General features: G+C 44.9%; 1 long non-coding RNA gene across 1 annotated transcript; it reads left to right on the top strand.

Annotated features, from left to right (window-relative positions):
- Positions 1-918: 918 nt before the first annotated feature.
- Positions 919-27,139, top strand: LOC119143967. The gene is made up of 4 exons (XR_005102908.1): positions 919-1,046; positions 2,561-2,869; positions 4,841-4,990; positions 25,588-27,139. It is a non-coding gene; the product is annotated as an uncharacterized LOC119143967 (long non-coding RNA).
- The last annotated feature ends 464 nt before the right edge of the window (positions 27,140-27,603 follow it).

Here is a 27,603-nt window from a genome sequence, read left to right as displayed (position 1 = left end):
CTGCAAATTTGAGGTCAAACCATCACCACTGGCTCCCAGGAGCCCTGGTACAAAGGGAAGACATCTCATCAAAATCTGGTACTGTCATTTTAATATGTGAGGGATACATAAAAGTCTGGGAGTGCAGAAGATCCTTCCAGACCAGTATGTGCTTAATGTATATCTGTACCTACCACAGTAATTAACCTTGAAGGCATGTCATAATGCATAGACTTTCTTGTTCTAGAAAGCACATTATATCCAAAGGCTGGGCCCAGTAGCTGCGTACTAGGCGAGACAGTGCTCAACCACCTCCTGCTTGCAGTTGCTCTTCCAAGTGTTCCTCTTTCAAGAGCTGGTACCAGCACCAGTTGCGCCAATGTCATTTCAGCCTCCTTCCCTCCACTTCCACAGGAGAACTCCCCAGGAGCTGCTCAGAAATGACTTGGCATAAGGGAAGGCATATGTTAACCATGAGGAAATGCAGCACCACTTTTGTGATGAGGGGAGGCTGGATCCTCTGAAGAGAAGAATTCACCATGGCCCAGCGTACTCTAATACCAGGACTGAGGAAGGGCAATTTCAGCCCCTTTTCAGCATGTATTCAGTTTGAAAAAAACAATGTAAACACTGCCAGAAAGAAATCAGGCCAACGGTTTAACAATGAGCATCTTGTTAATGGCTATGAGAATGTCATCACTCATCTGTGTCAGAGACAGGGTCCTTCTGCTCTCCAAAGTCTGTCCATGTTCTTACGGAGCAGTCCACCAATGGCTGAAGTGATGCCATGGTCCGACTTAGGAATCTGCCTACCACCTCCTTTCCCAAGGGCTCAGACCCAGAGCACAGATGCCATTCCCTCCCCGTCCCTTCGCCCGATTTACCTCTTCCTGTGGCCACACCAGTCTGAACCCGTGCAGTGGGTCTGGGCTGAAAAGGGGAAAGAAAAGGCCTGGGAGTGTTCTCCTTCGGTGATGCGCTGCTCAATCATTGCAGAGACTGTTGAAGCCTGGAGGTTGCAGTGTCCCTCACAGACACATATACAGCGCTCGAAGGGCGGCACAGGGGTAAGTAAGCAGTGGGAGGAAGGGAGGTAGAAATGCAGGGAAAAATTGTACAGGGCTACAAGCCAAGACACCTCCGCAAGGTGCCTGAAGTTCACTGAGCCGAATCAAGGCCAAATGGGTTATGTAACTGCCACGACATTAAAAATAGGTTACGCTGTGTATTAAGATTTCATTTATAAATTGTTTATAAAGCGTTCATAAATGTTAGATGTGGTAAAGCACGTTATGCACACAAATACTTTGTGTTCCAACATTATCGATGGCTGTGTATATGGCAGCTGCAGGTATTATAGATGGTTAAGTCACAGCTCTAGAGACCAACAGTTCAATAGCAATATACAATAAATGATTCATCAATCACTTAAACATGTATTAAGCATTTATGTGTTCTTTATAAATGGAACCTTAATATGAAGTGTGACCTTAAGAAGTGTGAAACAGGGAACTTTTCGCCTTTCATCTTCTTTTTCATTCAAAAAAAAAATTAAATACCTCTCGTATTGCCAGTTTAATAATGATTTTGCTTTCCCTCACCTCTGGCTTGAGAGTCGCCACAGGCTCCTGAGAATTAAAAAAGGTGCATGGAACAAGTGCAGCGTTTGGATGCGCACTCCCCTCTGCCTGCAAATACGTTTTGAGTATGTTGGGGGTATTGGCTCCATGGATGAGGAAGGATGTCACCCCAGGAGAATGTCACCTTGCCAGCCAGGGAGTCTGCAGATCCCCAGAGGAAGCACAAGAGCTAAGGTAAAGTAACTAAAGAGCAAGACAGAAGAGCCATGAAATGAGACTTGAACAGGATAATTTGAATCATTAAAATAAACCCTACAGCCAGCGGTGGGTTATGCTTACACAGAAGATGCCAGCAGAGAAGATGCCACCATTGCAGACCCCCAGCACAAGGCAGACCAAGTAAGAGGTTTCTCCATCCCTACCGTGGCATCTGCAATGTAAACAAAAGCCTGGAGGAAGCTGTAAAGTTCTAAAGCCTGCCCGTCCCATGCCAGCCCTCACTGCCTTGGGATGCTGAGCCCCACAAGACTCTTTATTAGTGGAAGAGATACAAGATGCTCCTGTCCTTCCACACTTGGCTGGAGTCCTGGCCAGGGCTGTGTCTTTACAAGTCTCTTGAGGGGGGGCATTTCAGGGACCCGGCCCTGGTCTGTAGTATTTGAGTTGTATATCAATATTAGCCATTTCCGTGTGGTGTCAGAACAAAGCCCTTGGATAATGTGCATTTAAATTTAGCACAAAAATAAAACAAAATACATGCAAATGCTTTGGGGTAATGTCAATACAAATACTGGGTAAATCTACCTTTTGTATAGCTCTCCAAATGTTGCTGTTGGTTTTGATATAAAATCATGTCCTCTAAAGCTTGTGATCAATCCATATTGGGGTTTGGGGTCACACAAACTTTGTTGGGAGAAACAACAGAAGGGATTGGTGATGTTAACACAAGCCTCGATTTAAAACCACTAGATATAAATATGGTGAACTGTTGTGATTTACAGGGCAGCCATCTGTGCTCACTAGGAAATCCACAGGGAGAAAGGAGCTCTGTGAGGAAACATCCATCCTGCATCAGAAGAGCCATGTTTCCAACCTGTGATGCCTGATTTTTGCCAGGGGCTATAAAGAAAGGCCAAGGTGATTAGTTGAGATGGAGACATCCACTTACCAGATCACTGCATTCGGATGAGATAAATCCTCCTGCCCTGCCCTGCCAAATGTGGATGAAGTTAGCTAACGTGTTTAAAAGGACGCAGGGAGACACCTCTGCAGACAATCAGCACGAGCACAGGAGCCTCATTTCTTTGGAGGTGAGCAACAGCAAAACCATTTTCATCCTCATTCAGGGTGCAGTTCCATGGGGGGCAAGTTTGTACGTGGGCTTTTCAGCGCTGCTGTACCTACAAATGCCAGGACTGCGGCTCATTCCCAGTACTTTTCCTTTTCACTACTATGCACACCATCGGCCAGGTGCACGGTGACCTTCCGGGCGAGCAGGGCATCACGTGGTTTGTCAGCAAGGAGCCACATGATGGGGAAACACAGCTCTCCTGGGGACCACCGATGTAAATGTCCAGGGGAAGAGGGAAACCTGCTGCAGCTTTATCTTGGCTTTGTGCAAACCTGCTCTGATGAGACCCTCAGCTGAGAGGCATTTTGAGCTGTTATCGAACGAACGTGGTCATATTTTCCCTCTCTGTTTTCCCCGCACCCCTTGCTGCACTGTAGATAAGGCAGCAGTGTTTTGGCAGCTGGGAGGTGATGCTCTATCTGTTTACACATATAGGACGCTAATGGAAATGTGCCGCAATCACCGTTACTGGGATTTAACTTGTCTCTGCTCATTGCGCTGGGGACATTGGCTGGTTCTTTTGGTGGCAATGCAAAAAGCAATGATGATGGGCACAGATCACAGACCAGGCAGACGTATGCATTCAAAACTGAAAAAGCCCCTGCATCAGCCCTGCTTACCACTGCTGTAAGGCCTGGCTGCAAACCTCTTTTGACCCCTGCCTCTTCGGAATTTTAATTCCAGGGATTTTTTCTGACATCAGATTTGTTTATTTGGTAATCCCTTACTCTTCTTTGTGTTACTTTTCTGCAACTAGACCATACCATTTTCTCCATTTGACCTAACACTCCGTTTCTGGGTTTGGAGCTGTCAGAGAGAGACCCAGGGTCTGTGCCATGGGTGAAGTCCTCCTGTCTGTTTTCAAATGCATCCTCCACCTGCTCAAGGCTTGTCCACCTCCTGCCCAGATCTGCTGCCTGTCTTATTTCAACATTAGGCACTGGGAGGAGAATAAGACCCCTGCCTGGCTGAGCTCTCCCATCAAACCTGGCACATCTGGTTTGAATTAGCCCACGATAACTGTTGCCCTCTTCTCCCTTAATTATCAGTCCTCTCGATGGCTTCCAGCCACCACACAGGCAAGACTCTGGTTCCAGTGACCTTAGTGCATTGGAGAGGAGGGAGGAGGAAAGGAGATTTAGTATCACCTTACTATACATCTCCTGCAAAATCCTTGTTTTGTTGCTTAGTGACAACGTCTTTATACACAGTCCCAGTGCTACATGTAAAATACTGAATGCGAAGTGCTGCCATGCAGCAAGAAGTAAAGCTTCGCTAAATGCCACATCTCCCTGCTCGGTGTTGGTGATGTGGTTCCCAGGTCCTGTTCCAAACACTAAAGGGCTCATCAGGTCCTAGCACTGCAGATTGCCACAGCCCTTCCCGCCCCTCCCCGCCCCGCCCCCCCCCCCCCCGCCCTCGCTCCCCGCAGCTCCCCGCAGCTCCATGGCAGCCTGGTGCTTAGCGAAAGCAGTGGTGGTGGGCTAGGTCTCTCTGCTGTGTTTGGGACATCCCAGATATTGCTGGTATTTCCAGGTGGATGGCGTCTGGGGGCAGATTCAGACTGCCTAGGAGGACAACTTTCCTCAGACCACGCTGCAGACCCCAGTAGTGCAAGGCAGCTGCTGCACATATGTGTAGATACAACCTTGCTTAGTTTGACCCAAAGTTTAATTTTACTCCACGGTCTTTCCCAGGAGGAAACACTTCAGCAGCTCTATTTCTCACTTCCACCTGAACATACAAAGACAACTGTTTTCAAGCCTGCATCTTGGTGATACTAAAATTCACATCAAGAGAAAAGGCCCTGGAGCTACAGGGGGTCCAGCCCTGCAGTGACAGCTGCAGTGTGTACCAACCCCAGTGACTCGAGCAAGGGAGCATGTTGCCCAGCCACGTGCCCTTCCCTCACTTTGTGAACCTTGCGTAGCTTGTAGGTCCTACAAAACCAAGATGGAATGGAATGGAATAGAACGGAATGGGACAGAGCAGAATAGAAATTTCAGTTGGAAGGGACCTACAACAATCATCCAGTCCAACTGCCTTCAGAGCTGACCAAAAGTTACAGCATGTTATTAAGGTAATTATCCAAATGCCTCTTAAACACTGACAAGCATGGGGTATCGACCATGTCTCTAGGAAGCCTGTTCCGGTGTGTGACCAGCCTTTCAGTAAAGGAATACCCCCAACAACCCAAACCCAAGCAGTTATGCTAATTGGCAACAATCGGCGGATCAGGATCAGGCCACCTGGTCCGTAGCAGACAGTGGCAGTGAGAAGTGGAGAGGGTTTTCTGTGCCTCAGCATCTTCTCTCCAGCAGGAAAAATTAGCGGCCACTCATTTCTCACTCCAACAAAGCGAAGCTGGGAGACGCAAACCTGGCCTCTGGCTTGTGACCCACCTTGTGGCTGGTAACTGGGTGAGGTAAATAAACCAGACCCCAAACAGTGGCAAAATCCCCCAGCTGTATCAGAGAGAAGAGCTCAGGGGTGAATGCTTGCTTCAATCGGAATGAAGCAGCTGCTGTATGAAGATACAGATTTCATGGGCTACCTGTGACTGACAATGCACCAAATATATTTTGGACGGCCTGCCTTGCTAGTAAACCCTGCCTGATCAACTCCAGGGACCGAAGTGGCTGCATCAGCCTTGGCTACACCAACACAATATTCCATTTTTGTCTTGTTTGATACCATTTTGTACAAGGCGGCACACTCTCAGCCAAAAACTGCATTGCTATTCTTATAACAAAAGAAAGATCTCTCATTCTAGGTGAAATCTCCATTTGCATTAAGAATGCCCAGGGGATGTGGATACATGAACATACTTTATCCGAGGGAAATGTTGAGCTGGGTTCCTGGTAAGCCCCAGCTCATCTGTCTTGGAACAAAAAAAGAAAAACCAAGTCAGGGCTGTAGCAATACAGTTGGCCTTTTTTTTATCTGCCATGCTGGGCAGCAAACCTGCACCTGTGATGGTGCACAGGAGGGCTGTAACAGCGAGAACATGCCTCTGGAATGGATATAGAGACAATAAGAAATCATCTTAATGCGACTGTTGAATGTACGAGGGTTCTGGTAATAGTTATCCCAGGTACACTTTCATTAACTCCCTTTAATTTAAAAGCTCGTCGTTTGCAGTGATCTTTTATGGGCAAGAAAAAGTCAAATCACAGAAATAAATAAATAAATCCTGCCGAAGTGCAGTGCTGCTGCTTCCCCCAGGAGCTGTACAGCACAGTCTGAACTGTCTGCACTGACCCCTCACCAGGTCCCACAGCCCCTTTGATGGGCCAGGTGGGCACTGCCAGTCCTGCAGTGCCACCAGAACACCCAGCGTCATCCCTCGTCCCCTTATCAGCTTACAGCAGGGACCACCACCTGCCACCTACAAATGGGGCTGGGGTGGGACCTTTCCAGTGAGAGAAACACAAATGACAGCACCGACCATGTCACCAGAGCTGCAGCTTCGCCCCATGCTCCAGGTGAGACAGCCAGCACAGTCCAGGTTTGCAGCAATAACATTCCTCCATCCAGGAGTAACCCGTGATCATACCTGTTAGGAGGAAAAAAAGGAAAAAGAAAATAGATGGGTTTATACCCAAACTAGGTATAGTTCTGTGACAAAACCCTAAATTATATAACCAGGATGCAATGTGACTCTCCTGAAAGTTAATAAATTATTCAACCTACCCAATACATTAGCTGCCCAAATCAATAAACATGCCACGGAAATTAGGGATTTCAAACGAAAGCCTGTGGGTTATGAAACTTGCGCTTGCTGAGTGGAGGGAGACAGCCCATTGCTTCAACCCAGCACTGCCCACCCTGCTCCCCCTCTGCTCCCACCCCTGACCCTGCAGAAGTGATGCTAAATGTTGGCAGGGAAGAGGGAGAAGAGCTGACCCAGCTGTGCGTTGCTTGACTTTTCAACAGTTTAATGATCTCCGCTCCTAGTTTTTCTGTGAGTAATTCAGCTGTATGAAAGCTTTCATACGCATTCCAGCATTTCAGAGGACAAACGCTGGGAAGGCTGTAGGAAATTCTGGTGCAGTGATTGAGCATTCCTGTGGCTGCGATGGGAAATGCCTTTATATGTGGAAGCAGGATGAGGGGTGGGGACACAGAAAGGAAAAATACTCCGGTTCAGGAAAGGTTTATTAAAGGAAAATAACCCAACAGTTAAATGCTATCTGTGAATCATGTACATTTCCAACTCGGCTTCCGTGGAGGGAGTGTGGTGTAACAGCGTGGTGACCTCTGGGGACAGATGTGAGGCTTAGGGCTAAACGTGCCATAGCTGCCTTGCTTAATGTGACCCTTCGCCTTGCACTTAAGGCTCCTGTCACAGGTGAATTATTAAGAGAAGTCATCATTATGGGGTTAACTAAAAGGGTTTTATTAACAATCAAACGATGATCAAATGGTGACTAATTGGTGACTGAATGAAAATCAAATGGCAATCAAACGGTGATTAAGCAATAATTGTATGTTAGCTAAACAGTGATTTAACAATGTTTGACAATGATCGGACAATGATTTAACAATGATTTAAATTATAATTTAGATGGTGCTTAGGAAATGATTTAGTTATTTAAACTGGTCAAACACTCAAACACTTACTACGCTTCTAATAATTAAGCTATAGCTGGATAGATCTAAGTGTCACTAGCTTACAATATACTTTTAGACCTAACGTTAGGCTGTTTACCTCATTCTAGATATCAGACACGGGGTAAGGGGTCTCTCAGCCTCACGGCATAACCTTGAGAAGCATCCCTGCTCACGGGGGAGATCGCTGCCATGCAGGAATGCTCAGTGGGCTCAGGGGAGCTGCAGGTTTTCACAGCGTATGTCTCGTCGTCACCTCCCCACCTTTGGTGCTTGTGCAGATGTGCAGCTGCAGCAGTTTTAGTTTTGTCTAGTCCCAGCTTGGTCTGGTACTGCTAGCTCCTGATAAGATATTCCCAGGACTCCTTTAGCTCCTGAGAAGGTGCAGCCTAGCACAGTCCTCAGGGCTTGCTCAGCAGGGCTGATTTCAGCCAGGTGTACTTGTCGGTGATGCCTGACCCAAAGTGCTGCTCGCTCACTCAGAGCGGGGCATCCATCACAACTGCCCATACCTTTTCTGCCCTGAGCGTGGGTGAGCCTCAGGTGGCAAGGCTTACAGTAACACTAACAGGAGGGGGGCAAATGAGAGGAATATATTAAAATCATTTGAAATAAGCCAGAGCGAGAGGTGGGGAAGGGGAAGCAAGTAGCACTTGCATAGTACATGGAGAGATGTGGGCCTTTGTGGAATGTAGGGAGCTTGTCTTAAGCTAGTAGCCTAAGCCCAAAGCCACAGGTGATGGGCTTCCACCAGCTTTTCTCTGAAAACTGACTCCGGTGCAAGATAAAGCTGATTTGTAGGGCTGGAGGGAGACGAAGCCCAGGGTGTAACAAGGATAATGGCCTGCACCCAGAAATAGGTTATAACTGCCTTCCCCAAGGTGTTGTGTGAAGGCTACTCTGACCTTGCTCCCAGAACTGGCCCTGCAAGGAGCTTCTGTGCCTCCCTGTGCCAGTGCTGAGTCTCTGGCAGGACCAGGATTTGCATGCTGGGGCAGCAGATGCTCTGGACTTGTGGGATGGATGTCCCAGTCCAACGGGAAAGTATCTGGGTTAGGCTCTCTCTGGCTAGGGCATCACTGAGCTGGGGGACTTCAGGGCTATGGTTTTAGGTGGAAGCACAGAAAGTCTGTTTGGCGTTTTACCTCTGGGTTTGGTGGGGTTTTTTTTTTTGCTTGTTTTCATTGACCTACAAGGTGCGATTCAAAACAACCTGAAAGAAGCTTTGGGTACCCCATAGGCTATTGAGATAGGGGTATGTCTGGGTCTTGTTTTCTTTCATCCTATTCATCCTTCCCCCATCATTCCCACAGACTGTAACAACACACTTGGAGCGGACACACAGAAAGCTGGTGTCTTTCTCCACCCCATCACAGAAGCTTCCAGTTGGGACCACTTGAAAAAAGAAAAGTGTCCAGGGCTGGGATTTTTTATGGGGTAAATAAGAATGTAAACATACCTGTGGTTATCACAGGGTAAGGATATATGAGCGTCTTCTGGATGTTTTCTTTGTGGTGTATACTGGGCATCTACTTGCCCTTTGTTGGCCTTCATATCATCACTAGCTGGAGCAGAAGCTCACATGGGCTGTGGCATGGGAAGTGTGGGGTGAGGGTCTTCTCTGCTCAAGGGATCTCAAGAACTGAGATCTCTTCTTCCTGAAGGTGAAAAGTTGAGATATAACGGAGTGACCAATACGCATCATCATGTATCAGTTAGCAGGTAATAGCCCAGTGAAGGTAAGGGTTCAACATCAATGAGGCTGATTGATTGATAGACAAAGCAATTGTTTTATGCTAAAAACAGTGTCTGGAGAAAGGACTGGGCAAGGAAAGCTGGGTCACAAAATTAGTCGCTCCATGATGTATGAAATAACGATCACACAGTTAATCTGGACTTTACTTCATGTGCTGGAGCCCTCCCAGGGCTTCTGCAGACAAGGTACCCTGAAGGACACTGCTGTCTCCTCTCCAAACCTTGTGCTGTTTTCTTACCTCACCTTTCTGGCTCATTAGTCTAGTTCAGCTCCACCCACCCTGTGGAGGTACAGCATGCCCTTTGCAGTCAAGCATTAGGGCCTGCTGGGCTTACAGGAGCAAAACAGAGGACCCTGCATGGAGAAATGGTGAAGACCAAGCTGCAACGGTGACAGCAGGCAGGCCTGACCCCAGCCCCTAAAGAGTGGTTTGTCATCTGAGAGCCTCTGGTCAGCAGGTTGAGCAGGAGAACCGGCACCTCAGTGGAAAACAGCTCTAAGAAGGCTCCTGTCTTGGTGAAACCCATCCCACCATGGGCTGTGACCCCTAGGAAGCATCTTGGCACAGGGAATGGCTGCTCATCAAAACCCTTCTCTTGTAACCTCTAGTGTTTTGCTCTGGGCTCAGCAGGAGCCTCAGAGCCATCAAGTTTGGTCTCTGCAAAGTGGAATGAAATCCACCTTCTCTTGCAAGGAGCTTTGTAGGACACAGCTACCCCAAGGCTCTGAGTTTCTTTCACCTACACCCGACTTTGGCAGCTTTGGCTGCATTTCTGCAGGCAATGAGAGACAGCAGGCTGTGAAAGGGCCTTGCAGGACCGCAGGCCTCTAAATACTGATTTTTGCAGCAAAAGTGCCAGCACTACCAGAAACTCCTGCAGGCTTCAGGTCCATTGAAGGATCACGAGCAATGCAAGTGCCACCGGGTCCTTCCGTGAAAGCTGGAGGAAGCCTGTCCCCAGGCAAGGGGAGCTGGCACATGGATTTTGTAGAGCAAGCTGTAAAGGATTTCTTAGCCTTGCAGTGTCTCAGCCATATGCTGCAGAGCGGCTGGCACGCATGTCTCGGCAGGATGAGTCATACCTGTACTCCACTTCCAAACACAAGGCACTACATACAAATGCTCTCGGGCGTTTTTGGCAAGCAGCTTCATCTTGGTACACCCTCTGCATCTCCCCTTAGCTACAGCACCTTCTGTAACTGAGAAATATGGCATATTTATCCCATACCTCAGGCCGTCTCCATGCTCTTTCACTGTACCTTGGAAACCAAACTTCTATTCTTGCCAACAAATCACTTTCAGACGAACGGGGGAGTGTGTGGTAGCTTGGCTTTCTTTCTTTTTCTTTTTCTTTTTTTCTTTTTTTTTTTTTTAAGAATTTTTTTTGCAATCTAAGAAAAGACTTGAGGATCTATTTTTGAAGATTATATCCCCCCTACACCCACTGCACTGCAACAACTGAATGCTTCAGCTTGATGAGAATATTAGTAAAGCAGTCACAATCTGTAGGGTGCCCTTCTTAAAACTACATTGCATAATGGGACAAGCGGTGAGCATAACACAACAAAATGCAATGGGGGCTGGGTTTTTCTGTGGTATGTGAACAAAAAAGTCATGTCTTCAGCCAGGATTGATCACCAACTAGTTTGCAATAACCCATCCCCTGACCTTTCCTGCTTTTGTCTCCCCAGATTTAAATCCATCAATCTTAGAGGTATGCTAGAGCATGGTTAGCACAATATTTTGTAGGAAATCTAACTGCCAAAACAATCTCTTTCTCCTCCTTGATACATTTTGGTATTTAAGGAAACCAATAAGTACAGTAATGGCAATGATACGCCTGTAAGATGATTTGAAAAGTGCTCTTTTATCATTAGAGTCTGGGGGAATTGCATTAACTAATAAAATCTTATAGGACTTTGGTGAGGATAATAACTTTAAAATGTTGTTATTAGTAGCATTGTCAATTCTATTCTGAGATCTGCAGTGTTAACAAATTAGGCGTAAGAAAAAAATTCCATTTGATTCAGTTGAAGGCTACTGCGATCAAGGAAAAATATAGCACTTTCTGGATTTTATTGAAAGTCCTTGGGAATCAGCCACCCACCCGGGGTGTACTGAGTGATTAATGCTGGTCATGTGCTATTTATCCCTTAAAATGTAATCACAAGCTGATTATTTTGTTCAACACATTTTTGGTGATTCGATTAAGAAGCCACATGGACTTAACAGATTCAAAGGAAAACACAAGGAAGAGGAGTTGAAAGACAAAGGTTGCCGCTAGGTAAGGATGTTCTTGGGTCCTTGGTATAACCAAATATCTCTGATTAAGATTCAGCTTTTGCAGCGCTTTAGGCTCCTGTGTGTTTGCATCTATCTTAAAAGTGGGCTCAGTTGATGAGGGTAGATGAGGAAATAGGGCCTTATCCTGCAGACCTTTGGGCAGCTGAAAGAAACAACATGGCACTTCAGGTCTACAGAAAATGTAGGAGAGAAGGGAAAGAAAAATGTGAAAATCTGATACGGTGTTTAAAATTTGAAAAAGAAAGGTGGTCAGTCTGAGCTGAGCTCCCCTCTTTCAACAACCACTCTTTGGGCCTCCCTTGGGATCCAGCAAACAGGAATCTTTGGGTAAGAATAATAAAATAATAATATTTACGTGGACCTTTGCATTAGCATGTAACGAAGGACATTGAAAGACAGGTATGTGTGGCTATCCCTGCTACTGAGATGGGGGTACAAGAATACAGAACAATCTTTCTTTTTTGATTAGCTAGTGATCACAGCACCAGCAAGCCCTGGGATGGATGTTTTGTAGCCCACTGCTTGTTTCTTATTTCCTGAGCTAATCTGTGCTAGCCTACAAGAGGTATGAAGCAATTTGTTTGTTTGGGACAAGGTGAAAAAAGAAAGATGTTTTCTTCTTCCATAACGTTCTGTGTTTTTTTTTTTGGGGGGGGGTGTTTTGTTTGGTTTGGTTTGGTTTGGTTTGGTTTGGTGGTTTTTGTTGTTGGGGTTGGTTTTTTTTTTGGGGGGGGGAGTGGTTTTTGGGTTTGTTTTGGTTTTGTTTTGTTTTGTTTGCTTTTTTTTTTTTAAGGGCCGAGATGTGACAATGACAACCTCTGTGGCAGATGTTAGGTATCATAGTCTAGAAAAAGTCTTGTGAGAACCAGGAGGTAGGTTTGAATCAGCCACAGAAAAGGCAGGAGGTGTATGCCTAAAAATCTGCTGGCCTAATGCTGGCAATTGCAGGAAGCAGAAGAGGAGACCGCGCCTGCATATGAATGCAAAACAGTTTATGTGAGAATGGAAGCTTATCCTAATTAACTGAGTGAAAGCAAATTCAATTTGTCTGGCAACATGTGTGTGTTGGATTCAGTTTGCCTAATAATGGTTTGAGTTTAACCCTGTTAAGAAATGAACTGGAATCCAGGACATGATGCCTGGAAGCTGGTAGGATGCTTCACCCATGAGGTGTTTGTCCCTGCCTGCAGAAGCAACTTGGATGAAACATAGAAGGTAAGGCAAAGAGTTCCCAACTTTTCTCTGCTGTGTGGCACCTAGTTTTAAAATTAGAGAGCCTGACTGTGTCAAGCTTAATGGGACAGTTGATGTTCAGGGGTCCACAGACAGTAAAGGGTCTTTGGCAGTTTTTGGCTTTGCACGGGCTGAGATGACATTCAAACATGTTGTGTTGAGCCTGCTAGCTGGAGGACAGGAGAGAGGATTTGACAGGCCTTGAAAGTAGCTGTTGTTTTAGCCTGGGAGCTTACAACAAGGTGAACTTATTCATACAAAAATCAACCTTTTGTTGAGTCCTGTCATTCACAGTCTCTCGGAAAGCTATTTGGTTCAGAGACAGTTATTCTAATGTTTTCTAGACTGTTTCACCTGGAAGTGGTTCCTCTTTGCTTCCTAAACATTAGCTGAGATTTTCTTGCTGAGCAAATGGCTACGTATGTGCTTTCCATGATGAATCCCTTCCTCTTCACCACTCCCTTGCCCTCTTCTGTGATCCCATTCCTGCTTTCCACCTTCTGGATGCTTTTACCTATGGTAGACACGCAGCATCAGCTAAGGACCTTTGCAATGCAATGCCTCACTCCAAGTAGATTTCTTTACGTGTCCCATACTCCTTGCCTCCACGCCTTCCCCAAGATACCACGCTCCCAGTCTTCTGCCTTTCCTGGCCGTCCCACCAACATACATTTTTTTCCTTCTCCATTTTCCACTGGAGCCATACAGAAATTCATCCTCTTCTCATACTACCTCCTATCAGTGATTCCCATGGACCCTATGGATGGCATTAACAGTTCTAGGTGGATGTTTTGCAGGCACTCAACTCTCAGACTGCTCCTCCTGGTTCATAGCTGCTTCTTGAATGGAAGAAGATCTCACAGAGTACGGATATCTCACACACTGCACTGTTGGCTGAGATGGGTGATGCAGGACTTTTGGCTTCTCTCTGCCAGGTCTAAAGCAGCACTGCTCTTCATGCCACTGAAACCTGCCACACAGGTGTCATGTTTGAGCTTGGCCATTCCCTCCCTGAGCTCCCTGCCTTTGCCAAGCATCCTGGCCACCACACTGATGCACTGCCTGCAGTAACAGCGTTACCAGGCAGTTTTCTTTCTTCACTGTCTGTCTGAAGCTTTTAAGGTGTGTGCGGGACAGACCAGCTCTTTCCGTTTGTGGTGGGAGGTGCCTACAGCCATTTTGGATGTCATTAAAACAGAGGGTAGAAATTAGTTCTCCCTGAAGCACAAAGTAAGGGACATCTTGCAAGGAAAAATCTCATCTCAAGAGATGGCCAGAACAACTTCTAGAGAAGAAATGAGTTAAATACCCAAAAGCAGAGCGGCACTTGGTGTAATGTGTCATGGGTCTGCTTAAGTCAAATGAGGAGCTCATATCCAAACCAGCTGGGTCTCCAGCCCCTGAGAGACTTCATACGAGCTTCAGCTGAGACTGCTCTTGCACCAAACAAGACACCAGTACGTAGCCAGGGTCTCTATTTTTTGGTTGTGGTTTGGTTGGTTTTTTTTCAAAGAACAGAATAACATTGGGAAAAAAAGCTGCTAACATTGGCACAGAAAACTCTAGCAGCAGGGAAGGAGCCCAGCGCAGGCTCAGCTACAGTGGGGGATTTTAGGCAAATATTGCATCTTGCATGAGATTAAGAGGCTTCTGGAGCATCACCTGGCCCAACGTGGGATGTGGGGAATGCACTGCGGGGAACGGGGTGTGCCGCCACCGCGCTGACTTCAGCTCTACATGATAGAAGCAGGATTTCATCTGCTCGTCTCTTTGAGAGTACCCCATGCCACAGGGTGCTGATGAGGTCTGTGTGAGTCAGTTGCCATCAGGGATCCAGGAGTGTGCTGGGATCAGGTGAATAAATCCAAAGCCGTAACTGAGACACAGAGACAGTCTCCTTAGTACCAAATCCTAAACATTAACACAGGAGAGTGAGAGATAAGAAACCAGAGAGTCTCATTTATTCTGCTTAAGAGAGAGCAGGGCATGTTCAACACTGAGAAATTTGCTTTTTTTTCATTATTCTTTTTCACTAAAGCCAGCGAAGCTGCGTCAAAACTATTTCCCACAGAATTGCAAGAGGCTGAGAAATAGAGTTGAATAGAGGAGATGGCTGTAATTTCCAGCAAACCCAAGTAAAAAATTGTTATCAACAAGGCTTCTGCCAGACCATTAAAAACCCAGCAGCCATTTCCTCACTCCTGATATTTGTGTGAGATAACAGTGTTGCCGGCAGTATGGACAACTCCTGCCTCGTTACTCTGGTGCTGTGCTCAATATAGGTTCAAACCAGTAGCTGCCAAAGAAGGGACCAGAGGGTCTGCAGGGACTGACTGATGCACAGGGGCCACCCAGGCAAAGCTGAGGCTCTCAGGCTGGAGGCTTCTGCTAGCAGGTCTGTTTGGGCAGCCAGAGACCAGAACCATGGTGGGGATCGTGGTGGTGGTGGTGGTGGTGCAGTTACGGGATAAAAATGACCCTGGCTTTCTCACTGCCGAGGTGACAGAGCTGCTTCTTTCCTTCCTTTGAGAAACCAGTGTCTAAACATGAATAGTCTCATTCCCTCTAAATGATGGTCTAAACTCTTCATAGCTCTTCTTGTTACTTTAGTGAACTCAGTTCTGTGAAATTTCATATGATGGCTTAAACTCTTTTGAAGTCCAATTTGTTAAGAAAAACAAGGCCTTTGTTAATTTTCTAGATGGAAACCCCAGTAGGAGACTTTGGTGGAGATGCTTGTGTAAGGACACAGTTTCTGAGTGATGACCAGGGGGAGAAATGCATCACCTGTTGTCTGTGACCCCACCCCATCTCTGACCACATCAATTAGATACTGCACCAACTGGAATTATGGAAAACTCCCATTGCTTTCAGCAGGGTTAGATTAAATCTCTAAGGAGAATGGTATGGAGGTAGAGGTGTGATCCTTTCCCTTTGACATCTTCTTAGAATTCCTTCAAAAAGAGTCTGACATGGGTATTTTACTTTCAAGCCACAATCTTGGAGACAGTTCAGATCAATAGTGACTGGATCGGTTGCCCTCTCTGGTGTGATCAGAGGGTTTTGAGACATGGACAGATAGTCTCAGGCATCTCACTGCTTAGATACCCACATCCTCCTAACCTAACCAGAGCCTTTGTTCTAGGCTCAGGGGTGCAATGAAGATGTGGCTGGACCTACATGCTAAATTATCCTCTCATCCTGTAGGTGATCCAATTAAGCCAAATCTGAAAAGAACCAGAGAAGTTCATGCTCTGCCTTGCTGTGCAGGAAGTCAGCAAGTTAATAATGGACATTGATCTCTAGGGCTGTCAGTCCGTCTAGGGCTGTGTGGAAGAGATTTCAGATTTTTGTTTTCATCACATCATTAGGTTTCATACTGCAAGCAATAAACTCTGTAGCCTGCAGCTGTGAAAACACTAATTTAAAAGCTGTTTTTCAAATATTTTTGAGAACTCTCTGCTGTATCTAGCTATATATTTATATATTTCTTTTCCCCAAAAATTCCAGTAGTTCTTTCCGTCCACTTTTCCCCTTTTCTGATTTTCTGGACTTTCATATCAATTAGGCTATCTCTTTCCACCCCTTGCCTCTGCTCCCTCTTGTCCGTCCCCCCCCATCCTGTGTCTTTCCACCCCACCCCCCTTTAGTTTCTAAAGCAACAAAACCCTTCAGAGGAGAAGGGATTTACCCAGTACAGACTCTAAACATATGGTGACACCGAAGTTTTGCCTGTTACTTACAAATATAATACAAGCCCTTCTCATACCTAGCCCTCCATTTTGGGTGCGTTAATACAGTATCTTATTCCTCCTTTCTAGTACTGTCAGCCATTGGCTTCATTCCTACATCTTCAGCCTTGTAAAATCAAAAGAATAGCCCTTGGCTAAGGCTGTATGACACTATCTAGAAAAGGAACTGTCACCCTTCAGTGGCATGTTCAAGAGTTTCTCTCTCCTTTTTCTTTTGTGCCTTCACCCTGTGTTTATCCCCCAGAAAACTCTCTGCTTTATTGGTCCCTACAGCTCCAGAGTCCTGTGATAGTTAGTAAAGGCAATTTTTTTCAGGATAGTTCTCCACCTAACAGATCAAAGGGACATCAGTGCAAAAACTGGCCCTGGGAATAGATGTTTGGAAGGCAATGTTAAACCTTGAGCCAATTTTGTCAGTCTGTGTCTCCTGCATTAAAGAAGGAAGATGCAATTCTTGCCCTTCTGCTGTTGTGGGGTGGGTATGGTCAAACATGCCGGCATATAGCACTGGGTGATGAAAAGCCACATTTCTGTCTGACTTAAACAACAGGCTTGAAAATAATAACGGGAGTTAAAGTGTGACTAAGCACTTCCAAGGGCTGTCATGCTTGACACTGAAGGCAGCTGGTCATGCCCTTAAAGTCCTTTTTAATAAGATTATTGTGTTGCTCATTATTCCAGAGGTCTAGAAAAAGCAGTAAATTGTTTTGTTTTCATAAAGGCAACTAGCTGCTCGAATATGTCCTTATTCCTCCTGGACCAGGGCTCTCTGTAATGGCCAGGTTGGACCCATGATGTTTAATTTAGGATGCCAACTTCCTTCTCAGATTTTGTAATGAGCCTTTAGTTCACCAAAATCCTTAGGTTCGCATCGAAATACTTCTGAAGTCAGTAGCCCATGCTTTATTTGTGTGACAAAAGCACACTGGTGCCATAGGCACTGCCAAGCAGCAGCTGGGGAGATTCCAACACCAATCCTGAATGGCATCGTGTGGTCACCACCATCCAAGCCAGGGTATGGTGGATGGGAAGAGGCGCTTGATGTGCCCCTGCTATTAATGCACAAAAAGAAATCTCTCTCCTGTCTAAGTCTACGCTGGGCTGGAGAATGAGCCATACAGGAAACCTGACTTTAATTTTCTTTCCAATCCCCATGTTCAAATCTCCATGACTGTAATTCATTACTGAGCAATGACTGTTCCGCCTTCATGTGTTGTAACTAGATTAATATAGCTGTTTCACATATATTGGTAATGATGGGCAATGGTTAGGACACCTGGGATTGAATTAAAAACCTCTAGAGTTAAGGGCATGAGTCATACGTACGGGCTGAGCTCAGGAGTCAACTTCTGTAGCTGGGGCTGAGAAATACATCTGTGGATGAAGGAGGTGTGAGACTGCTGCACAGAGCTGGGTTGTGATCTTGGCCTCACTTCATTTCTGTCTTGCAGGAGTTACTGGCTCTGCATCTCACCCACCAAGACCGGGACACTCATGGGACTGAGAGCCCAAGTGTGCAGGGATGCTGGGGTTGGGGGTACCAACTCCTCCCATCTTCTAAGAAGCTCTCTACAAAGCATAAATACATTTGAGATCAGATGCATGGAGGGGTTTGAAGGTGTGTCTTTAGTTGCAGATAGTCATTCACAAGGGTTAGCCTGCACCTGAACTCATCCTCCCGTGCAAACGCTGCCAGTACCACCAGGGAGACTGCGAGAACCGTATCTGTGTGAGAACACCGAGCATTGCAGCAAGTGGAATCAAAACTGCATTTCATTTGGAAGGGAAAAGAAGTTGAGATAACACAGCTTGTCTTGGGTGTCTGAGTAGATCAGCTTAAATACAACAGCAATTAAAAGAGGGTTACTTCATTTGTCACCCTACGGAGATGCTGCATTAGCCAGCATTCGCTCTTGGAAAACTTTGCCAGGTCTTCTACTTGTATTATCTCTATAAATCATTAGAATCCAGAGTGCATCCTTGGATTTAGAAGTGTATGTGCTGGTGAAGGCTGGGACAATGCTGACATTTGGCAGCATGTTTTAATTGCTCTGTTAGGAGGGACTCGGCATCTGCACCTTGGTCCATGTAGGCAGGATTTAATGCATGGAGACCTGGTCGCTGGTCCCCAGCTGGCCGCAGTCAGTGACGCTGGAAACCCTCTGCAGCAGCAGCAGGACTGGCAACAAATATTTAACTAGTTTCAGTCTTTGAGCGAAAATGTGCATAATACTACTAGAACTAAAAATAAAATCACAGCAGATGGTACCTTGACAGCTGCTGGCATGGACTGGCTGGGCCACAGAGGCTCAGCTCCCCTCCACTGCCACCCAGAAGCACCCTTCTAAACTTCTAAATGGGAATTAAAGTGCTGTTTGTGTTCATGTTTTCTCTGTTCTGTGGCACATGTCCAACGTTATTCACAAACTGCAAACAGCAGAACTCACTGTGAATTTTGAAATTAATTATCTCTTCTTTTTTTAATGGATTAGGCTGCTTTTGGATACAATGAATTCAGGTTCATTTTCAGCTTAAAGAATGTAAGCTTAAGCTATCTCTGATTTCTTTGAATCTGTGGAAATAAGAATAAAACATGATCCTTCACATCCTCAATGGCTCAAACTGAATTAAAGCAGATGATTATTTAAAGTTCAGAACAGGTTAGCTATCTCCTCTGTTGTACTGACAAGTCTGTCTCTCTCTCCATCTCTTTCTTACTTTTCCATTCCCTGTGCTCTGGCCAAGCCCTGGGGGGTAAAAAAAAAACCATGCCAAACCCAAAAGCTTAGATTATATACATTCTTACCCAAACCAGAGTGGGAGTGCTAGAAATCCAGTAAGAAAATATATTCTCTGAAGCCAAGTGATCTGGAGAATCAACAAAGCTTAGGAATTACTTAAGTGACTGATGTTTATTCTCGCTATGGGTTTTGATTGATTGTTCAAAGGTGAAGTGTTTAGGGCAGTCTGGACTGGACTGATTTTTGTTAATATGCAGATAAAATTCTTTTCAACAGGGAGACACACTGAAGAAGATCACTGCTGGGGTGCAACCCTATCCATCTATGATGGATGTAGTGTACAGACCTGAACCCACTGTTGAATGTTAGCATTCCAACACAATTTATTAGCTTTCTAACAATTTTTGCTGCCACTGGGAGTCCCTGGTATTTGGGATCAATCCATCACAACTTCTAAAATCTGTTCTTTCCATACTAGTTGTTTCTACTGGTTTGTTCTAACTCCTGGGTGCAGAACTAGTGTTGAAAAGGTTTTAGGGCCAGTCTCAGCCATCACAGACCAAGGCACAGCCCTTTTTTTTGCAGTAAAAGGCTGGAGCACTTTCTACTGTGGCATTTAACTAGAAGTCACTTTCTGTTTTTTTTGTGGCAGAAAATCAATGCCATAATAGCTATTCCTTTTTGGCAAGATAGTGATAGCATTGGCCAGCCCCCAGAATAATGCAAGCTGGAGATACAGAGTTCTGCCAATGTACCTTAAATCTCCTGACCTTCAGCATCTCAGGATTTCCAGCCCTGAGAAGAGAGCTTTCAGGAGAAAAGATTGATAATTCTGCCTGGCTACGAGACAGCGTCCAAGAAAGAGCTCCTATGGGAAACTGAAACCCTCCTCTGTGTTGCTGCTTCTTTCACAGTAAGGTAAATAATGGCTGATGCCACTGAAGCCAAGGGAACTGACTACCGAAACTAGGGCTAAAGACAGGAAAACCAGACCTCCTAGGCACGTTCTGGCTCTAGGACTGCACTGTGCTGAGTTTGCTCACAAATGTCTATTGGACAAAAACAAGCATGTGCTTGGTGTGATTTTTTTGCCCTGCAGATCAGTCTGTGTTTGGGAGAGTGATTCCCTGGGGATGCTGATACACTGGTCCCCCATGAGATACCCGCTCTTGGGCAAGCTAACAGAGGTCTCCCTGATGCTTCAAGCAAGTCTGACCCTTACAGATTGTCATAAGACTGCAGTTGTAGTTCAGCCTCTCTTGGCTTCTGGGAGTGCAACTCGCTCTGATTTTACCCTGATTAACCTGCTGTGTTGCTGATGTGCCAAGACAAACTCACCCCGTTCTTCAGACATTAACATTTTACTTCTTGCTGAAAGAGAGGGCTTGGTTCACTGGTCAAAGCATGGCTCTGGGAGCCAAAAGCGCTGACATCTCAGTCTGCCTTGAGCGATGACTTACCACATGACCTTGTCCCAGATGGTCTGCCTTTATTTTCCCATCTGTAAAAATGGGTTTACAGATACTCAGCGATCCACCTTTCCAAGACTGTTTACTAACATGCAGAGTGGTAATTTTTCCTGTTTACTGCTCACTTGACTTGCTTCATGAACCAGAGTGGGCTGCTGGATGTAATGATGTAGAAGAAACATTGTCCCAAGCTGATCCCCATGGTGCAATTCCAGCATGTAGTACGACTTCTGAAGAGATATCGAACACAAGGATACTTATGTGTTGCTGTATCTTTTCACTCCTTTCAGCTTGAAGCTTGCAGTCCTGTTGTCTACAACATGGCTGCTGCTGTAATCCTTCACGGATTACTTTCACTTAATCTGAGAAAATTCCTTCAAGGGGATGTTGTGTTGTGCACCTGTTTCAGTTTTTCTTTGTTGTGAATGAATCCAGCCTGCCCACACTCAAACAGACTTCTGAGGAGTGAAAGAGTACTGTTATCTTATAGGTCTTAGGTTAAGTGCATCCATTATAATTGTTGAACCTGATCCTTTGCATAGCCAGACTATTGAATTTTACCAAGATGTCTGCACCAGTGTATATTTTATATACTTCTTTATTTCCTCGGGGGTGGGGGGTGGGGGTGGGGAAGCAGCAGCAGACAGCATTTCTTCAGATACAAGTGTCTGGAACAAAGGAGAAGCAAGAGTTAAGCTAAACTGGAAAGTGACAGTGTACCAGATGCACTGACACTAATGTGCCTCTTTAGAGTTCACGCCTAAAGGCTTTGTGTGCAATGATAAATATATTTGTTTTGGTTGCTGGAGGTGCCCTTAAATTATTAAAAGACAAAACAGAAAAAGGGCTTTTCATTTTCTAGCCCTATTAACTTGTTTCACTGGCCATGAGAGACTCAAAAAGGGGTTCAGAATTGAAAAACCAAGGCTCAGACAGTCCTAAATTTAGTTATAATTTTCAGCCTTTTGTTGTGTTTCATGTTCCTATCTGTCTAGGTACAGTTAGCAATGCCACTTAATCGTAAACCCCACAACCTCTGGCTGCTGCAAAAGTCTTTTTGTAATAAGAGGCAAAATAGGACGTTTTCAATATTTCTTTCTATCGATTTTGTGTACGTGTGTGCAAGAGAGAGAAGGAGAGAGAGGGAAAGAGGAAAACGTAATTGTGATAATAATACAGTAGCAGCATAATGTTAACTAAAAGAAAAATGTTAAAGGGGAAAAATACTTCTGGCTCTGTGAAGTTCTTTCACACAGTCAAAGACATATTTTGGGCTAAACTTTCTGAAGTGGAGGTTCACCTCCATCAGTTACCTTTTACCTATTCAGGCTGCATTTTGCTTGCTGTTGCCCATCCATTCAACCCTCTGCTCCCTCCATAGCCTTCCAGATCACAGAGCTTTACAAAATGGCAAGAACTCACCCAGATCTTGTGGAGCTCCATAATTACTTTTCCCCTGCCCCGCTCAAAATTGAAAATAAGCCATTTGGTTGCATGCTGCAGATCCTCTTGGCATTCCACCATAGTACACTGAACTGGTGGCTCAATTCAACCTAATAGTGGTCAACATGATGTCATGTATCTGCCAGCTCTCTGTGTCCTTCTACACCTCTGTCCCCTTGCTCTCAGGTACAGACTGAATGCTGATAAATAGATACCAAGCTTTGGGTCTGTCAGTTCTGAAAATATGAGCCTTTTAAAAGAAAAATTTATATTCACTAATTACTGTGGAAAATATCACTGGGTACAACATTACGAGACAGGTAACAACTTCCCAGGCTCAGTTAGTAACGCAGGCTGACTCAAGGCCCTTGACTGTTTCTGACACCCACCTCCTGACTGGTGCCAATCAAAGAAGACATGCACAAAGAAGATGTGTAAAGGCATGCACTTCTGGAGGAAAACCAAGTAAATCGGACACATCTGCTTTCATGAGTTCTGCGCAATGAAGAGGGATGAATCTGTGGATGATTCTGTGCAACTGAATGCCGTGCAGAGTAGCACAAAGGATCAGGATCCCTGCAGTCCTGCTTATTTTGATACCGGCAAGGCCTGTAGCAAATAGATGTGTAGAGGACACTAGATAGGGCTGCTCCTCTTGGGGCACAGGAGAGCTTACTAGCATTTTCAAAATCAAGGTCAGTGAGGTGGTGAATGGGGGCTACACTGAAGACATGGAGGTGATGAGATTCATGGTTAATGAAGCATGGATTCAAAGAAATGGAGGTGACCTCTTCTTTCTCTCCAGCAGGGGAACTTTGCTATGCTCTTCATCCACATCTCTGGATACCTTTTGTATACGTCCCACTCATGCCTCCCCTACACACGTGTCAAAGGCCTTATATACAAGATCGGTCCTACTGACACCAGCTGGTGTGTACGTAATGTATACGGGCACATCCTCCGATCAGACCAGGAGCAAGAACTCAGGGAGTCTTGAATGAAGAAATATCAGGGAACAGTTAAGGTCTGGAGGAAGTTTAAGCAGGCACTGAGAAAGCAAATGCTACAGCAGTCAGCAGTGGTCCAGGTGCCCAGGGCTGGAGAACAGCACCTGCCTATCCAACCTGAAATGAAAAGTTTTTTCAGGGCTGAGTAAAACTATAGACAGCAGTTCCCTAGGTGGCTTCAATTGTAAGTAAAGACTCCCACAGACTTTAAAGAAGCTGGCTTTACCACAGTAGAAGTTATTTATTTATTTTTTAAACTACGTTATTTCAGGCTAAGAAAGGCCCTTAACTATGATAACCTCTGATGATCTTTATCCCATTAAACACATAATGAAACAGTATTAAATCTCCCTTGTTAGTGATTTGCTCAGTACATGGTGGTTTAAAACATCAAGTCCCATTCATTCCATAGGTACCTTCACCACAGGTAGTGGAACAACATTTTAAAGGCGCTGCGAAAGAAAACCTGGGCAATCAAATACAGATATACTTGAATGCAATTACAGGAGCAAATGATTGTGTACCAGTGAATCTTGCTTTAATCTAAGCTATGCAATCACCTTCTGTACCCTTTCCAGTATCTTATTATTAACCTCTTGTCTATGGAAAAACCTACTCTTAAAATGAAGGAGCAAATTAAAGTAGTTTTTATGTTAGGCTTTAAATCTTTGTTGGGTCTTTATTTGGGAACAAGCATAGTCAGAGCTGACAGTGCAGCCCATAAAACTATCTAACATTTCACTTCTACATGACCCCTTTTTTCAAAAGTTTTGCCAGACTTTCATACAATCATGGAATAACATAACTGCTTTGGCTGAAATAGTCTGTCTGCCTATTTCTGAGGTACTTCTTTCTGGTACTTTTTGGTTGGTTGGTTAGTGTTTTGGTTTTTTTAAATTAATTTTTTCCAAAAAAAATCCTATGCCTTAATATCAGCAAAGATTATTTGGCTGTAAGATGTAACAAGGAAATGGAAAAACTGCTTGTTTTGCCCAGGTCCTGAGATCTGTCGGGAAGCTGTGCATCCAGATGTTCCATAGCAGACATGACATCCTCCTTGTGCCAGGGATGTGCCTTTTGCTACACCTATTAAAATTCATCCCCATCAATTTTAGTTATGAGCTGCTGAAATACCTGTTTCCCCGTACTCAGAAGGGATACATTGGAGCCTGCATGTTACATTTTACTGATGCCACCCACCCTCAGTGTGCTCTATTCCCTCACTATACCTCCTTGCTGGCAGGACTGGGTGTACAACTATGTAAAATACATATGACTAGATGTGTTAATCTACAGTGCAGCCACCTCCACCTGAGAAAGCCACAGTTCCTTTATAGATATGCAGAGCTGATCCGTATGGTCAGTGGAGCTCAGGATATGATACGTTTCACCATATCTTTGGTCAGATTTATCCTAAACTCTGAGCTCTCTGTGGGAACACCAGTAGCTCTCCATGGGAGATTAAAAGCTCAGGTGCAGACATCTACATTGCAGGCAGGTAAAGTTAGTTGAGTTTAATTTTTCCTGAAGGTACTGATTAGTCTAGTACTGTAGGGATTGAGCAGTAACATGTCCTGGGAATCTGTCATAATGAAATATTTAGAGGAAGAAATTACTTTCCTGAACATTTCTTTAGCATCATTTCTGCGTGGATTTTTTTGACACTAGTTCTTCCCAAATTAATTCAAGCTACTAGGGATTTCAGGCCCATTTCAACTTCTGTGATGAAATAAGGAAAAGAAGAAAGGAACTGCAAATCTATGAAAGAATCAAGCTAGCCAGGTGGGGTGAGGTGCCAGTGCAAGTTTTTATTATGCAAGGATTAAGAGAAAAAAAATCTTAAAATAAAGACACATTTCTGTGATTAAAAAAAACTCCCTCCGACAAATACATGTAATTTTGAACAAAGGTGAAGAATTTAAGTATTTGGAGAATAATTATGGAAGGCAGTTCCAGGAGGAAATGGACTCGCATAAACTCAAGTGGGTTTGACTACTGTTAAAATAAATGTCAAACGGGTGGCAGAATACAACAATCAAATTCAGCTTTCAGTTGCAGCATTCAAGTTTATACCATGGCTCTGGACTTCCCAGACTCATAATCTGCTGATGGTCTGGTCTAACAGCCTTGTTAAATTAGCTCAGCTATGCCTTATTAACAGCAGGAAAGCCAGCAGGTAGTCACTCTTTGCATATGCACTGAACATCCCTGCCTTATTTGTTTTCATGATGGACACTACCTAGTCCTCAAGAAGCTAAAATGGCACTCCAGAAGAAACCGGTGAAGCACCAATATTGTCTCAAGCTTCTACATTCTCCTTTCTCCCAAGCCTGCTAAATGAATTTCATTTCCTTCCACAGCTTCTGACTGCTGTATGAGTTCCAGGAAGAGCAAGGTGTGGGGGTGATCCTCTCTTCTCCAACAGGCAGGAAAAGCAAGATCTGCAGACACCAGAAGAAATTACTTTCACTGCAAAAGCTGGACTGAGAAATGCTTGCAGAACTGCAAGTTCCTTTAGAACTGCTGTTCCTTTAGAGTTAGTTGTGCATCTACTCCCTCAGCAGGAGAAATAGCTGTTCTTGGACATTCCTCTCCAAGAACCCAAGAAAGAGGAAAGGACAGTCAATCCACAGAGATACTTCCCAAAGACCAGCTAAGGATGACAGTAAAAAATGGGCAGTTCTGTACTTTTGTGAGAGACTGAGGATGCAGATACACAACCAGCAAATTCCCTGGTCTCCTGATATATGCCTTGTGCTCTCCTAGTCTCTGAATTGTCATCTCTCTGCATTTCAGTGCTTAGAAGCTGCTCTCAATAAGCAGCATCTGCAGTGTAGTGAGACCTTTGGAGCAGCGATCTCTGGCAACAAACGGTGGGAAGCCTGACGAAACTGGTAATCTCTCTTGCAGCCTCTGTGAACTGCTCATCCAGAAACTTCTCGGCTGTTTGTTAGCTACTGCACTTGAGAACATGACAATCCCTGGTGTTGCTCAAGAGTCTGTTTACTGCTACAACCCTTAATGGGATACAGCATGTCTCTGCTGCGTGTTCTTCCAGCCCTAACTGCAAAAGGGAGGAGGAGAAGAAAGAGGGAGGGCTTTGCTCCTGATTCCTTTTTCCATTAGGAGCATTGGGAGGGAAGCAGCCTTCAGCTGTGAATGGATGCTGCATATGGATACTGGGGTCTGACAGTCCCGTCAGTATCTCCACATCTTGCCCTGAAAAAACATATGGAAAGGCTTGAAGATTCAGGAGCACTGGCCAGTTCTACGCATGGCGTTTCCAGCAGCCTCAACAGATTTATCAGTAACTTCACAATGTTCATCATTCTAATATTGCTACTGGTAAAGATGCGAATGATCATCATGGCTTTGATGAGTTTGTTCAGGGTGTCAAGGGAGGAATGGGAAATATCTACTAATGTATTTTATTTGGAGGTGCCCTTCGCTGGTGGCATCATATACTTGGAGGTTTAAGAAGGACTTAAGACTGAAATGGATTGCTACAGATGGTGAAAGATCTCACGTATTGGTCACCACAAGTGGAGGATGTGTCTCCAGCATCTACTCTTCTCTATCACAGTTGTTGCCTGCTCCCAGACTTCACCGGTATAGGTGAAAATTATTTGTTACTTTTCAACCTGCAAAAAATGCGCTGAGGAGTTTCAAGGCAAGAAAACTAATAGCTATGACACGGCTTCTACACTGCAAGACCTTGCAACCTGATTTTAATGTGATTCTCAGTGTGAGCAGAGAAAAGACTAGGAGCAGGGTCGAAGCAACCAGAACTTGTGGTGAGTTAGTCTGGTGTTTGTGTGCGTGTCTCTGTGTGTATGTTGCTCATTCTCTTCTGTCTATGAAACAGGAATCCAAAACTAATGAGCCCGGCTAAGAAAGATAGGCTATACTCTTCCTGTCTTTTGAAATGGAAAGGCTGTGCTGTCCGCTCACAGAACAGGACAGTGCATTTGGAAGTAAAAATAACTCTTTGTCTGTTCACAAAGAACAGAAATTACCTTAAAATGTATCTTCTTCTCTGGCTGCCAAGAGAGGACTTGCTCCCCTACCTGTCTTTTGGTCTTTCCTGTAGCTCTTGCTACTGTTCTCCCTACTTTCAGGCTCCCTCATGCATCAAAACTTTTCTTCATTCCTTCAGTATCCATCTGATTTCCCTACAAACCCTTTTTCCTTTTTTTGTCTCTTTTTCCCCACTAGTCACATGCTTCTCTAATCCCTCTTGCAGCTTTTTCACAAAGTTCACAAGACTATTTACAGTCCTCACACCATCATGTCCTCTGTGGTCTTTTCTGACAGGGATTTTATATGTTCAACTGAAAAACAGCAGGAGGTGGCAACCACTTTACGGGTGTGTTTTC

Source organism: Falco rusticolus, chromosome 3 (assembly GCF_015220075.1).
Source record: "Falco rusticolus isolate bFalRus1 chromosome 3, bFalRus1.pri, whole genome shotgun sequence".
NCBI lineage: Eukaryota > Metazoa > Chordata > Aves > Falconiformes > Falconidae > Falco > Falco rusticolus.
This window is presented reverse-complemented; position numbering and strand designations above follow the sequence as displayed.